The following is a 13,541-nucleotide window of genomic DNA, read 5'->3' as shown; positions in this document are numbered from 1 at the left end:
CATCCAAGAATCGAACATCACAACCCTTACGAAAAAGAAGTTTATTCAAGTTTGCAAAACTAAAAATAAGAAAGTATACTTTCAGTCTACTTTTTAAATACTTCTCAGAAATGAAAGCTTTAGCGTAAGTTCTGCCGGGAAGACTCAATTGTTACGTCACTTATTACCTTCTCATCTATCCAATCGAGTTCTAATACTTGAGTTCGCAGATGCTGACGCCTACATTCACCTCCATCCTCCCCACCACCACCAGGATGGTCCCGTCCCATACCTCTCGGGGGGTCGGCTGTGCCCCTGCCTTCGTCTTCAGGCAGGAAATGCAGATTCCGGACCCTCGGATACGAGCTACGGACGGGGCCTCCGCCAAGGAACTTTATATCAATATTTGCTTGCGTCCCTTTGTAGCTTCCGTGTATGCCGTTACACGCTACGTCATCACGCAACACCAATAGGATTGGATTAGTTTCATTCATGCTTCAGACGCGTTAAGCTAAAGGGGGGGTTACCCACAGTGTCGTCATCGACGCAGTGCGAGTTCCCTCGAAAGGGAACACCTTTGAGGCTCAGCCCTGCTTAGCTTCAGTGGGCAACCGGTCTTGGGCTACAGGGTGACATTGCTGCTGTATGTGTGTGTAAGATGAAATTTGTTTGTATAAAATTTGATCTTAACACATTTATAAGACCACTGTCACCAATAGGTTGCAAATAAAGTTGAAAGTAGGATGTATAAGCAGCAGTAAAGATTTATTTAACATAGAACAAGAAACATGAAAACAATGAGAACAATACATAGAGGTAAACGAGGGAACTAAATGAAAAACAGGTAAACGTAATCAGTAATTAAGTGAACAAACTGGCACACACTAGAAAACTAGGTCAGCTTACAGTGACCGGGAACACAGGCAAACAGGACCAATAGGGAAAACAGAGCCAAAACACAATGACACTAAACAGAAGATGTTATAGTTCCAACCCCCCCAAGGCGAAGCCGCATCGATGAGCGTCCGAGATAGAGCTAGGGTGCCTCAAGACTGAGGACCAAGCCAGATGGAGCTGAAGGGGTGAAGAGACGAAGTGCAGTGGACAGCTCGCAAGTCCATGCCGCAGGCAGGGTGACGTCTGACCAAGGTGGTGTTGGAGGGACAAGGGAGCTGCAAGGACAGTGGTATCTGGTGGAACCGAGGGAGGATGGAGCCAAGGCAGAGTTGACGAGATCAGCAGCTGGAGGCTAAGCCGGGGGATCCTCATGCCTCGTGCCTAGGCCAAGGCCAGAGGCCGATACAAGGGGCTGAAGGGAACCAGCGGAGGAGGCTGATAATGGCTGATAAAGGGGCTGATTATGGAAGAGGAGGCGGGAGAGGGAGGCTTGGCGGGAACTTTGGAGACACAGGAGACTTTGAGCCGGATGGGATTAGTGTGGATAGGAGAACCATGAAAACGTCATTAATTTAAAAAAAATTCCCAGAGGCCAGGCACAACACATCCACAGCGGCAGGGGTGTGGGCGGGGCTTCCCTCCATGCCCTTGAACGCAACAAGCAACCCCACAGGGACGGATAATGTAGCCGGCTCACACACCTGGTCAGACTTGTGGGGCTCGGGCGATGGTTGGTTCAGTCTTGGTTTCTGGCTCTTTCATCGCGGCAGGCTCTAGCTCTCTGTCTGCAGTGGGCTCTGGCATAATGCCCGTGCAGTGGGGTGGTGGCTTGCTGCTGGGCTTTGGATCTGGATCTGTGGTGGTCATGGGTGAGGACATTGATAAGGGAAATGCAAAGTCCAAACAACGAAAAAGGGCTTCCTACCATGTGAGATCACCCATCTCTGGCTAGTCCAGCGGTCTGTAATAATTTGCTCCTATTAAGTAAATTGATTTCAAAGTGGTATCATCCAGACAGGAACGCTGGTCCAAGTTACAGAACTGGGCAGAGTATTTCCATAAAGGCAGATCCTCAGTGAGGGCAATGAAGACACTAGATGATTCGTCCGCACCGAGAGACCACACACATGTCGATTGTAGTAACATTTTCACAGTGAGACGACATCTCACAGAGATTCGCGAGATCAAACAGGACTTGAGAAGAAAATGGAGACAAATGGAGGACAATCAACGCCGTCAGCTGGTTCTCCTGGCATGAGTTCTGTTTTACTGGAATAAAAACCAAGGAGAAAAACGTTCAGGGTACCACTTTCATGGCTGCCAAGTTTCAGCTATAGAAGCACGCAACATCCTCGCTCTCATTGGCTATCATGGGTATCACATCAGAGGCAGCCTGATCAAGAGTCGTAAATATCAATTATGTTTGATATTTACGATTTGGGATTGTGCGGGCTCCAAGGCGATCAGGAGCAGTAAAATAATCATAATGACACCACACAATTGAGGATTTTTTGGACAAAAAGTCAGTTGCGAGAAGCCTTGATTCGGGCCACACCTCCCAGATCGTTGGGGGTTGTAAATCGGGCTCAAAATCTTCAAGTGTATGGTCAGCCTTACAATGACCGGGAACAAAGGCAAACAGGAATAGGGGAAACTCAGGAAAACAGAATCAGAACACAATGAAACTAAACAGGACAGAACATATGTTGCAACCACCCAGAGTATGTGATTTTTTCGTTTGTAAATTAACTAAATTAATTTGACTAAAATGAAATCTGAAAATGTTCTACATATCAATCAATCACATTTATTCATAGCACATTTAAAAACATGGCCAAAGTGCTTTACATACACATTCATACATTCAAGAATTATGAAGTATAAGACAAAATTACACAAATTAAAGTTGCAGTCGAATGCAAGTGAGAAAAGATAATTTACATGAGATACAGTATAAATGCAAGAGTGGCACAGGATCTAATATGGAGAGGTATACATTATGTTTCTGACAAATATCAGCCAAAGGAAGCATGTAGATGGAAAATAAAACAGGACCCAATATCGATCCTTGAGGAACCCGGCATTTCATCTGAAGTGCCTGACAGAACCCTTTAAAGTCCCCCTGTGGTGACAATCCAGTTTTTAATGTTTATGTGGTGTTTTTAATATGCTTTAAGACAAAACCATGTGTAAATTCATAAGGCGACACCATTGCTGAGTATTTTCTCCTTAAAACTGCAGGGAACCAAAGACAGTCTCAAAAACACGCTTTGAAATCGCTGGTGTTTCTGACGTCACAAACTACCTTGTAACCAATCAGATCAACGTGTGATCGTCAACCAGTGGATCTCTGAGCTGGAGTGAGTGGAGGCGGGGCTCATTTGCATATTCATAGAACCGCACATACTAAATGAGGCAAGAGTGTAGAGTTACAGTCAAGCTATTTTTAACATTTAAATATGTCATTTTGGTGATCAAAGATGAGTTTTAAGGGATACAATTATTAACTACAGGGGGACTTTAAGTTTTTATAAAAACTTCAAGAGTGTACAGTATTTTCTTGATTTGGCAGTGGAAAACAGAAGTTTCCCAACTCAGGTGCGCAGCCACACGGAATGATTGACGTTTCCGGGAGCCGCGGGTGCAGGGTGGGAGTTGACACGCGTGTGTTGGACGGGCCCTGGCCGCTCCTCCTCGTTTTGCATATTCACAGCTCTGTCGACTTCTCGGCAGGCCAATTCATAATTAACAGCTGTTGAGATGTCAAACGCGGCTCCGGCCGTGGCACATGCAAATATGTTTGTATTCCTAGCCTGCGCCTCTGAGCCGTGGCTGTGTTTCCCGGGGTCACGATCTCTGTCCCTCTTTCTGTCGGCCGTTCGCACACACACTCGAACAGACGCTCACACACACACACACACACACACACACACACACACACTGATCGACACGCACCTGTAATCGGCAACACATAAAGCCGACTCAAAGCCCTTCTCTGGCACGCTGTCAGGTCCCTGGACTCGCGCTCTAGCCGACAACTTCTGCATAAAGTCCATGCCGTCTGAACGGGGGAGAGAGGGCCGTATTAAAATGAGGCCTGCTGCGGTGTGTGTGTGTGTATTTGTCATGCTTGTTTAGCCAAAGTTGAAATGTAAATATGGACGGTGAAAGATCTCAGTGGCGATATGCTGCTTGAAATTCTAATAAACAGGTAGCTGTCTGCTTGTTATAAATGATACCCATAAAAGGAGGGTGATTCCTTTAACTGATAAAGATGAGAAATAATTGTTTGAGCTCACACAAAATTAATCAGATCAAAACAGGTGCAATCGTTTCACAAAGACAGAGGCCGTATAAAATACAAAATAAATGAAATGTGATAAAGCGTTGGTTATCGGGCACCTCGACTGGAGGTGAGCATTACAATATTATGAGTGGACTCGAATTCCAGAGGCGATAGCATTATTGCGTGTATTTAAAGCGCGAGGGAGATGTATTTATGCTAAAGTGAAGACATCAAAGATACAAGGTCATCCATGATTCACTTTACTAGTGGGAGAACTGCGGCTCCCGACCACAAACTTTTCAGATCTCATGCAAGACGCAGAGGGAAATGGTTTGATAACTCGAGATACTATTTTTACCACGAACAGAATGATTAGCGTTGGTCTTTGTCATAGCTCTAGACTGTGAAATTGCACAAATTATGGTATTCAACAATCGACACTTTTGATATTAGGCTAACTGCAAAAACACTTAAACACACAAGATATTGAAATCTGCCATCAAAAATCTCCATATGAACATTTCGTATCACAACTACCAACAATCTAATGATCTGCTTTGCTCTAGACCACACACACACACACACACACACACACTGATAAAACATGGTAACATCTGAATTAACTGGCTTATTAAAGTCGGATTTAACATCACTGAGCATCACTTTAACATCACTATTTATTTTGACCTATTGATTTTATACCAACAAAACAAATTTGTATCAGTTAAATTGGATAGAAAGTGCTCTTTAAGGTTAGCCTGGTTAAAACCAGACCATTCTCAGTAGTAACTGAGTTATGGTCTGGCAAAGCTTCATTAATAACTCATTTCCAAAGGGGCGTCACCAACGGACGTCGCTCAAATGACTCTGGGCGCAATTAGATAGACCTAAAACCAATCAGAGCGATCGTCATCATGTAAAGCCATATGCTGCGTCACAATTCGCCCAAGTTACACTACCCCATAAAAGTATGTACTCTTTTTGTGAAGAAAAGGTATTTACTTTTGAATGTGTAGCAAAAAAGTAGGCAAGCTTTGGGACATACTACTTCATCATCTTTATCGGACGGATCTGTCGCGTGCGTCCTGTCACGTAAACTGCCCTGTCAATCATCTTGTCACAGTTAAAATCCTCTATTAAATCTAATTTAATTTCCTACCGTTTCGGAGAGAAATGTAGTAGCATGTTCATCTGCCAGTGGGTCTTTCATGGAGACTTTCCTCATGTGTTTGCAATTTGAATATAATAATGCATTTAAAAGTTGTTGCGCTTCATCAACAGACGTCGCTCAAATGCCTCTGGGACGCAATTGGATAGACCTAAAACCAATCAGAGCGATCGTCATCATGTAAAGCCCGTCCCAACGTTTCTGATTGGTGCCGCGATTTCGACGGATTAGAAATGGGCTTGAATGAGCTCTTTGCCAGACTACTGTAGAGCAAATCTAAATTTGCCGGAAGTTGTCTGGGTTTTCCTGAAACAACTTTAGTAGTTTGTATGATATGGTTAAATCTTTAAATATAATATGACTTGGTGAAAATCATGGTTAGGTTTAGGGTTTAGGACTTACAGTAAGTTTAGTTTAAAATTTGGGTAATTTGTTAGTACAGTGTAACAATGACTAATTCTCAGGTTATCCATGTTTCAATGGAAAATAAGATGTTGATTGATGATGATTATGAGCATCCAGTGTTTCCCATACGAATTTGACACTGACAGATTCGTATTTACATGCGTTAGAGAAGGAAGATTTCTTACTGGCCATTTAAAAAAAAAAAAATATTTATAAGACTTGTCATGTAACTGTATTTCATATTTTTTAGATTAAAAATATATAATTTTGACCCTATGACAATATAATTATTTAGTGTTGAATGTCAACTTTATTCACTCATTGCAGGTCATTATGTTTATGAAGTCTGAAGTTGTAGATTCAGATTTTGTTCATCCTATTTTCATGTTAGTTGCTCAATGTAAGAAATCTTCAGCATAGATGACAAGAAGGTAGAAGTTACTCCAAGACACATGAGAGTCACTGATGATTGCATGTCTTGATTTATTGATTTTATTTTATTTTTTAAATAAGTTGTACCTTACTGAAATTGTCTTGATAACATTGGAGATTGGGCAGTGGATTTCTAGTTCCCCCTATGCCTTGCATAAAACAGGATCAGGAGAATAAATGTTGAAATTAAGTGTAATTTTATTGTTACACAAGGGAACAGAAATAGATCAGATTAAATGGTTCCACGGCCACAACTCAAGCAGTTGGAGTGACTTGATTTATTTGAATAATCAAATTTTTTTTTTATTTTTTTTTATTATTGTAAAATTGTATTGTTATTGTATTGTTCCTCTAACTCAGTAGGCTATTGTTTGTTAGTGGAACATAACTTAATTCGAAGTTATCATTACAAAAAATTTGACTTCCTAAACCACAAGTTGCGTAAGTTGTGCTTTATAGGCGCAAGTAGACTGCGAATGTTCGTTTGGCCGGAAGCTAGAATTTTACTTTGTAACGTGTTGAATATGAATATTTTTCTTACACAAACGCATCGCTTCACTTCAGAAGGCCTTTATTAACCTCCCAGAGCCTGTGGAGCACTTTTATGATGGATAGATGCACTTTTATGATGGATAGATGCACTTTTATGATGGATAGATGCACTTTTAGATGCACTTTTATGATGGATAGATGCACTTTTATCATGGATAGATGCACTTTTATGATGGATAGATGCACTTTAAGATGCACTTTTATGATGGATAGATGCACTTTTATGATGGATAGATGCACTTTTATGATGCACTTTTATGATGCATTTTTATGATGGATAGATGCACTTTTATGATAGATAGATTCACTTTTAGATGCACTTTTATGATGGATAGATGCACTTTTAGATGCACTTTTATGATGGATAGATGCACTTTTAGATGCACTTTTATGATGGACAGATGCACTTTTATGATGGATAGATTCACTTTTAGATGCACTTTTATGATGGATAGATTCACTTTTAGATGCACTTTTATGATGGATAGATGCACTTTTAGATGCACTTTTATGATGGATAGATGCACTTTTATGATGGATGGATGCACTTTTATCATGGATAGATTCACTTTTATGATGATGGATACACTTTTAGATGCACTTTTATGATGGATAGATGCACTTTTATGATGGATAGATTCACTTTTAGATGCACTTTTATGATGGATAGATGCACTTTTATCATGGATAGATGCACTTTTATCATGGATAGATGCACTTTTATGATGGATAGATGCACTTTTATGATGGATGGACGCACTTTTATCATGGATAGATGCACTTTTAGGATGGATAGATGCACTTTTATGATGGATGGACGCACTTTTATCATGGATAGATGCACTTTTATGATGGATAGATTCACTTTTAGATGCACTTTTATGATGGATAGATGCACTTTTATCATGGATAGATGCACTTTTATCATGGATAGATGCACTTTTATGATGGATAGATGCACTTTTATGATGGATGGACGCACTTTTATCATGGATAGATGCACTTTTATGATGGATAGATGCACATTTATGATGGATGGATGCACTTTTATCATGGATAGATGCACTTTTATGATGGATAGATGCACTTTTATCATGGATAGATACACTTTTATCATGGATAGATGCACTTTTATGATGGATAGATGCATTTTTATGGACTTCAAAACCATTCACTGCCATTATAAAGCTTGAAAGAGCCAGAACATTTTAATATAACTCCGATTGTATTCGTCTGAAAAAAGAATGTCATATACACCTAGGATGGCTTGAGGATGAGTAAATCATGGGATAATTTTCATTTTTGGGTGAACTATCCCTTGAACGCATCACTCTGCCATACATCCATACATTATCCATCATAAAAGCACATCTATCCATGATAAAAGTGCATCTAAAAGTGCATCTATCCATGATAAAAGTGCATTTATCCATGATAAATGTGCATCTATCCATCATAAAAGTGCGTCTATCCATCATCCATCGATTTCCAACACACAGCGCTGTTGTGGCAGGGAGTCCGTCCCGAGCGCCTCCATCTCTGAAGCAGCGTCTCTTCAGTTAAAGGCAGACGATCGCATGTGAAAGGTGGATACTCGCCTCTCTCTCTCTCTCTCGCTCTCTCTCTCGCTCTTCAAGTATGGCAGAGTTGTAATGAAGATAATTGTACAATAAAAGCGCCTCTCTAAATCATTTCCCTTCTGTCCATACAAGATTGATCACGAAAGCGATTCTTCAGACCGCTGTAATTTTCATATTTAATGAGCGTGACTCCAAAACTATTACACTAATTAGTCAAATCTCACATATCGTTAATGATGCTCGCAGTAATTAATATTGTATTTAATTAAAAAATGACCCATTTCAGTGGCTTGCATGCAGGCAGGCAGGCATCACCGACCGGTTGCCTTGCCTTAGGCGTGTGTGTGTGTGTGTGTGTGTGTGTGTGTGTGTGTGTGTGTGTGTGTGTGTGTGTGTGAGTGAGTGTGTGTGTGTTGTTGTTGTATTATTAGGGAGGATTTGATGAAGTTCTTTTTATAAAGAGTTCAGTTCTGTTGCTGATTTTAAGCATGTTCTCTTGTTAATTGTTTTCCACTGTTTCTATAAAGGAAGAGAGAAATTCAAAATGAAAAAGGTGGACAATATCATGGTCTGATTTGATTATTATTATTAATTAAGGTTATAATCATGTGCTTTTGGAATGACATGATAGTTGAGCATCATGTTGTTTCGAATGTATTCTTTAGCAAAACAAAAGATGTTTCCATAGCGGTTATTATATTGTATTGTAATGTTATATTATAGTATATCCTATATTGATTTTTTGATGGTGGCCGAAATATTATATTATATTATATTATATTATGTTATGTTATGTTATGTTATATTATATTATATTATATTATATTATATTATGTTATGTTATGTTATATTATATTATATTATATTATATTATGTCATATTATATTATATTATATTATATTATACGTTAGTTTAAAGATTATATATATATATATATATATATATATATATATATATATATATATATTTTTTTTTTATTATATTTACTAGATTAAAAATAAATAATTTATAAATGGGAAAATATATTTTTATACACCATTTACTTCCTTTGTTTAACATTTCTATAAAAGTCCTAGGGTGTCTATTGTTCCCGAGTGCAAGGATTCAGAGTAAATGTTTATCAGGAATGAGTTACTGTCGATTTCCAGTGAAGGTTCCTGTGTTTTGAGGGCGGATGCTAAAGTCTGCAGAGAATTGTAAATACCAAAAAATCGGACAAAACCTCTGTGTTTGAAGTCAACATTTCAAACTGGATGACCACAAACACAGTGTTTTAGGCCAAATGGAGGGGAAAACTGAAAGAAACTGTCGTTCTGTCCGCAAAACGCCGTCGAGGACGAGTAAGAAAGCTGTTGCCATAGTGCTCCATTTTTACCATAATGTAGTTTAAAGAGTAGACAAAGTATGATACAATTCTTAGTGATAAACCTACTCTTACAACTCTCCTGTTAATAACCCTCTGTCGGTCCGACTGTTCGTGGGCAGGAATACAAAAATGTGGAAGTATAATCTGTAGTTTTCACAAAAGCCCTGGAGCCAATATTATATTCTTGCAATACCGGAAGCTTTTACCGCATTTCTAGGACCGCATTTTGTTTTTGCGACAGTACCACCAATTCTACTCCAACAGATTACCAGGGAGAGGCAGTCGATCCGTCACACAAGGTAGTTTGTGACGTCAGAAACATCAGCGATTTCAAAGCGTGTTTTTGAGACTGTCTTGAATGTAACTCGACACCCTTGCCTCATTTAGTATGTGCGGTTCTATGAATATGCAAATGAGCCCCGCCTCCACTCACTCACTCAGCTCAGAGATCCACTGGTTGACGATCACACGTTGATCTGATTGGTTACAAGGTAGTTTGTGACGTCAGAAACACCAGCGATTTCAAAGCGTGTTTTTGAGACTGTCTTTGGTTCACTGCAGTTTTAAGGAGAAAATACTCAGCAAAGCATATTAAAAACACCACATAGACATATAAACAACATTAAAACCTCGATTTTCACCACAGGGGGACTTTAAAGCAACACAATTGCAGAACATTTCATCTCTATTTGTGTCCAATCTACTTAAATACGATTTGGGACAACCTGAATAATTTTTGTAGCGTTAACTAAATGGGCGGTGCATTTCCCCAGCATGGTTTGCATATCATTGTGATTGTGTGTGAGAGACGCGCATCTGTGTCAAGCAGCGCGTGGCGTCACAGTCGAGGAGGAGTCGAGACCCGCGTGATTTATGGGAGCCCCTTCACAGCAGAGCGGATAGTCTGGAAAATATCCCGTTTACACAAGAATTGCCTGAAAAATGAGATCTGTGACTACATTCTTTTCATTAGTGGCTTACACCAGCATAACACTTGTGAGAGAGCGACACAGAGACGGGGTTCAATGGTTCAACGTGCCACGGCCTCAACAGCTGTTCACCGCTTTCCTGATTACCCACCACATTCATTTCACAAACAAACTGCTCATTACATTTAGCCAAAAATGAAAGACGGGGAAATGGGAATCAGAGTTTGTAAACTCGGCGAGACAGACAGAGGGAAATGCAGTGGACTGAGATGAAGAAAGAATTAATAAAAACAAATGTTCAGTGATTATATTGCAAGCTGTGGATGCATATGGGGCATAAACGTTATGCTCCTGTTGTGATAAAACTGCACCACTCGGATTTGACTGTATTTATTTAAGATTTCTGATGAGACCACAATCATCATTTACAAAAAATGCTGAGGAATAGTGATTAAAGTCACTGCAAGTGAATTAATATTCTTATTATTTTGGGAATAGCACCGATAAAATTACGCTACATCTTCTGTGACAGAAATAGACTGTAAACAGTGATGAGGTCTGTAATATCTGCAGTTTCTATTCCCATTCATCTCAATGGCAGTTGCTTGGCTGGCATAAAGCTGAATTCTCAGCATCATTACTCCAGTCTTCAGTTTCACATGATCCTTCAGAAATCATTCTAATATGAAGATTTGATGCTCAAGAAACATTTATGATTATTGTCGACGTTTTTGCTGCTTCATGTTTTTGTGGAAACTATGATACACTACCATTCAAAAACTTGGGGTTAGTTTAAAAAACAAAAGGAGAAGTGATTACTTTTATTAAGCAAGGATGCAATAAATTGATCAAAAGTTGCAGTATAGACATTTATGTTTTATTTTTGTGACCTGTTAGAATACATTTACGTGATTTAAAGTAAAAAACAAACAAAACAAAAAAACACATAATTTTGCTGCCTCCTTCTGAACGCTCCGTTTTAGTTCTTTCCAGAAAGCCTAGTCGACTCTGATTGGTCAGCTGGCCAAAGTCTGTTGTGACTGGTTAACCGCTTTGAGTGTGTGTCGTAAATGTAACACCCCGTACCATAATCAAGTTTGCTTTCGAGGAAACTCGCGCTGCGTCGATGACGCTTTGGGAACGCCCCTGCGCGATTGTGTCTGAAGCACATGTGTCAACTAGTCCAATGGCGAGAGTGAGCGTCACGGGCGGGTAATGTGCGTCATGACCAGGAAAGGATAAAAGCACATCCGGTTTAGAACCGCGCTAGCTTCTGTGCCTCAACAAGCGCTCTGTGTCAAACTGTCTGTTATATTTATTGTTGAAAAACATACAGCTTCATTATATATTTATCATGGCGTCCAAACAATCATTCAAGTTGTCTGCTTCTCCCTGCCCTCGTTATCTTATGGGTGGGGATACACACAAACTTTGTGTGATGTGTTTGGGAGCCGAGTCAGCCTTCGAGGGGGCTGACTGTGAGCATTGTGAGAGGCTGCCGCTTCGCTTGCTCCGCTCTCGCCTGTCACTCTTTGAGGAGGGTGTTCAGGTGAGCGTTCCCTGCGGTTCGGGCCCCGCTGCTGCCAAAGCAGCACGTAAGCTCTTAACGTGGGGTTTGCAAATGGATCTCACAGGGGGTTTGAGACGGAACCTGCCCTTTCTCAACCTTTACCCGTGGGAGGATGAGAGAATGAGAGGAAAAGCCATGTTTCTGAATCACAGATCCTAGTGATGTCATGTAGATGGAGAAGAGAAGTGGACCAAGCACTGAGACCTGAGGCACCCCAGTAGCTAGGTGTTGGGAGACAAAAGAGGATAGGCGAGAGGGTGAGAGTGTGCGTAGGTTTTGCCGAAAGGTGACCAGTGTGTGTTGTGTTCTGAGGCAGATGACCAGTGGAGGAGTGTGTGTTGTGTTCTGAGGCAGATGACCAGTGGAGGAGTGTGTGTTGTGTTCTGAGGCAGATGACCAGTGGAGGAGTGTGTGTTGTGTTCTGAGGCAGGTTGAGGTTGAGAGTGAGGAGGAAGTGATCTGAGGTGTGCAGTGGAGTGATCAGTGTATGGTCAGTGGAGAAGTAGCGCGTGTAAATAAGGTCCAATTGGTTGCCTGATTTGTGAGTAGCCGCAGTAGATACTCGTTTGAGGTCGAATGAGGCGAGCGGAGTGAGGAAATCAGCAGCCTGAGGCTTTTCAAGGTGGATGTTGAAGTCTCCAAGAACTACGAGAGGAGTACCATCCTCAGAGAAGGATGAGAGTAGCACATCAAGCTCCTCCAAGAAGTTGCCAAGCTGACCTGGTGGACGACAGACAACTACAAAATGGATTTTAATAGGCCTAGTGATGGTAATTGAATGCGATTCAAATTAACCGTTGTCACACAGAGGTGGTAAAGGTACAAATTTCCAATCGTTTGAGATGAGAAGACCAGTACCTCCACCCTTTCTGGTCAGGCGAGGGGTATGTGATAAAGTGAAGTTAGTGGAGAGGGCAGCAGGTGTGGCAGTGTCCTCTGGTCTGATCCAGGTCTCAGTCAGGGCCAGTAGGCTGACACCTGAATGACTAGAAATAGATGTAATGAAATCAGCTTTGTTTACAGCGGACTGGCAATTCCAGAGACCGATGGGAAAAGAGAATAAAGTACTAGAAGACACCGGAAAGGTTCGCAGGTTGCTATGATTGTACTGCCTCCTACGTGTGACATTTGATTTACGTGTGTTAGTAATAGTAGTGATTTGAAAACACATAGTGAAAGAGAGGTCACAAATAGAAAGATGAGAAGAAAAGGTGTGTAGAAGAGAGAGTAAACAACAAGAAAATAATACTCAAGTGCCTTGTCTGTGTCCTTGCTCGGTGGATTCGTGCAGGTAGAGTCGCTGGTCTTCACACTCTTCGGTCTTCACATGAGGGCTGCCGCGGTATAGACCTGATGCACCAGAGAAACAAGCGTGCA

General features: G+C 40.8%; 1 long non-coding RNA gene across 1 annotated transcript; it reads left to right on the top strand.

Annotated features, from left to right (window-relative positions):
- Positions 1-12,402: 12,402 nt before the first annotated feature.
- LOC309479332 lies at positions 12,403-13,288 on the top strand. Its single transcript, XR_014199203.1, has 3 exons — positions 12,403-12,450; positions 12,519-12,693; positions 12,899-13,288. It is a non-coding gene; the product is annotated as an uncharacterized lncRNA (long non-coding RNA).
- The last annotated feature ends 253 nt before the right edge of the window (positions 13,289-13,541 follow it).

The sequence above is a fragment of the Leuciscus leuciscus genome, assembly GCF_965113295.1.
Source record: "Leuciscus leuciscus genome assembly, chromosome: 17".
Lineage (NCBI taxonomy): Eukaryota > Metazoa > Chordata > Actinopteri > Cypriniformes > Leuciscidae > Leuciscus > Leuciscus leuciscus.
The sequence above is the reverse complement of the archived record's forward strand: the minus strand, read 5'-3'. Positions and strand labels throughout refer to the sequence as shown.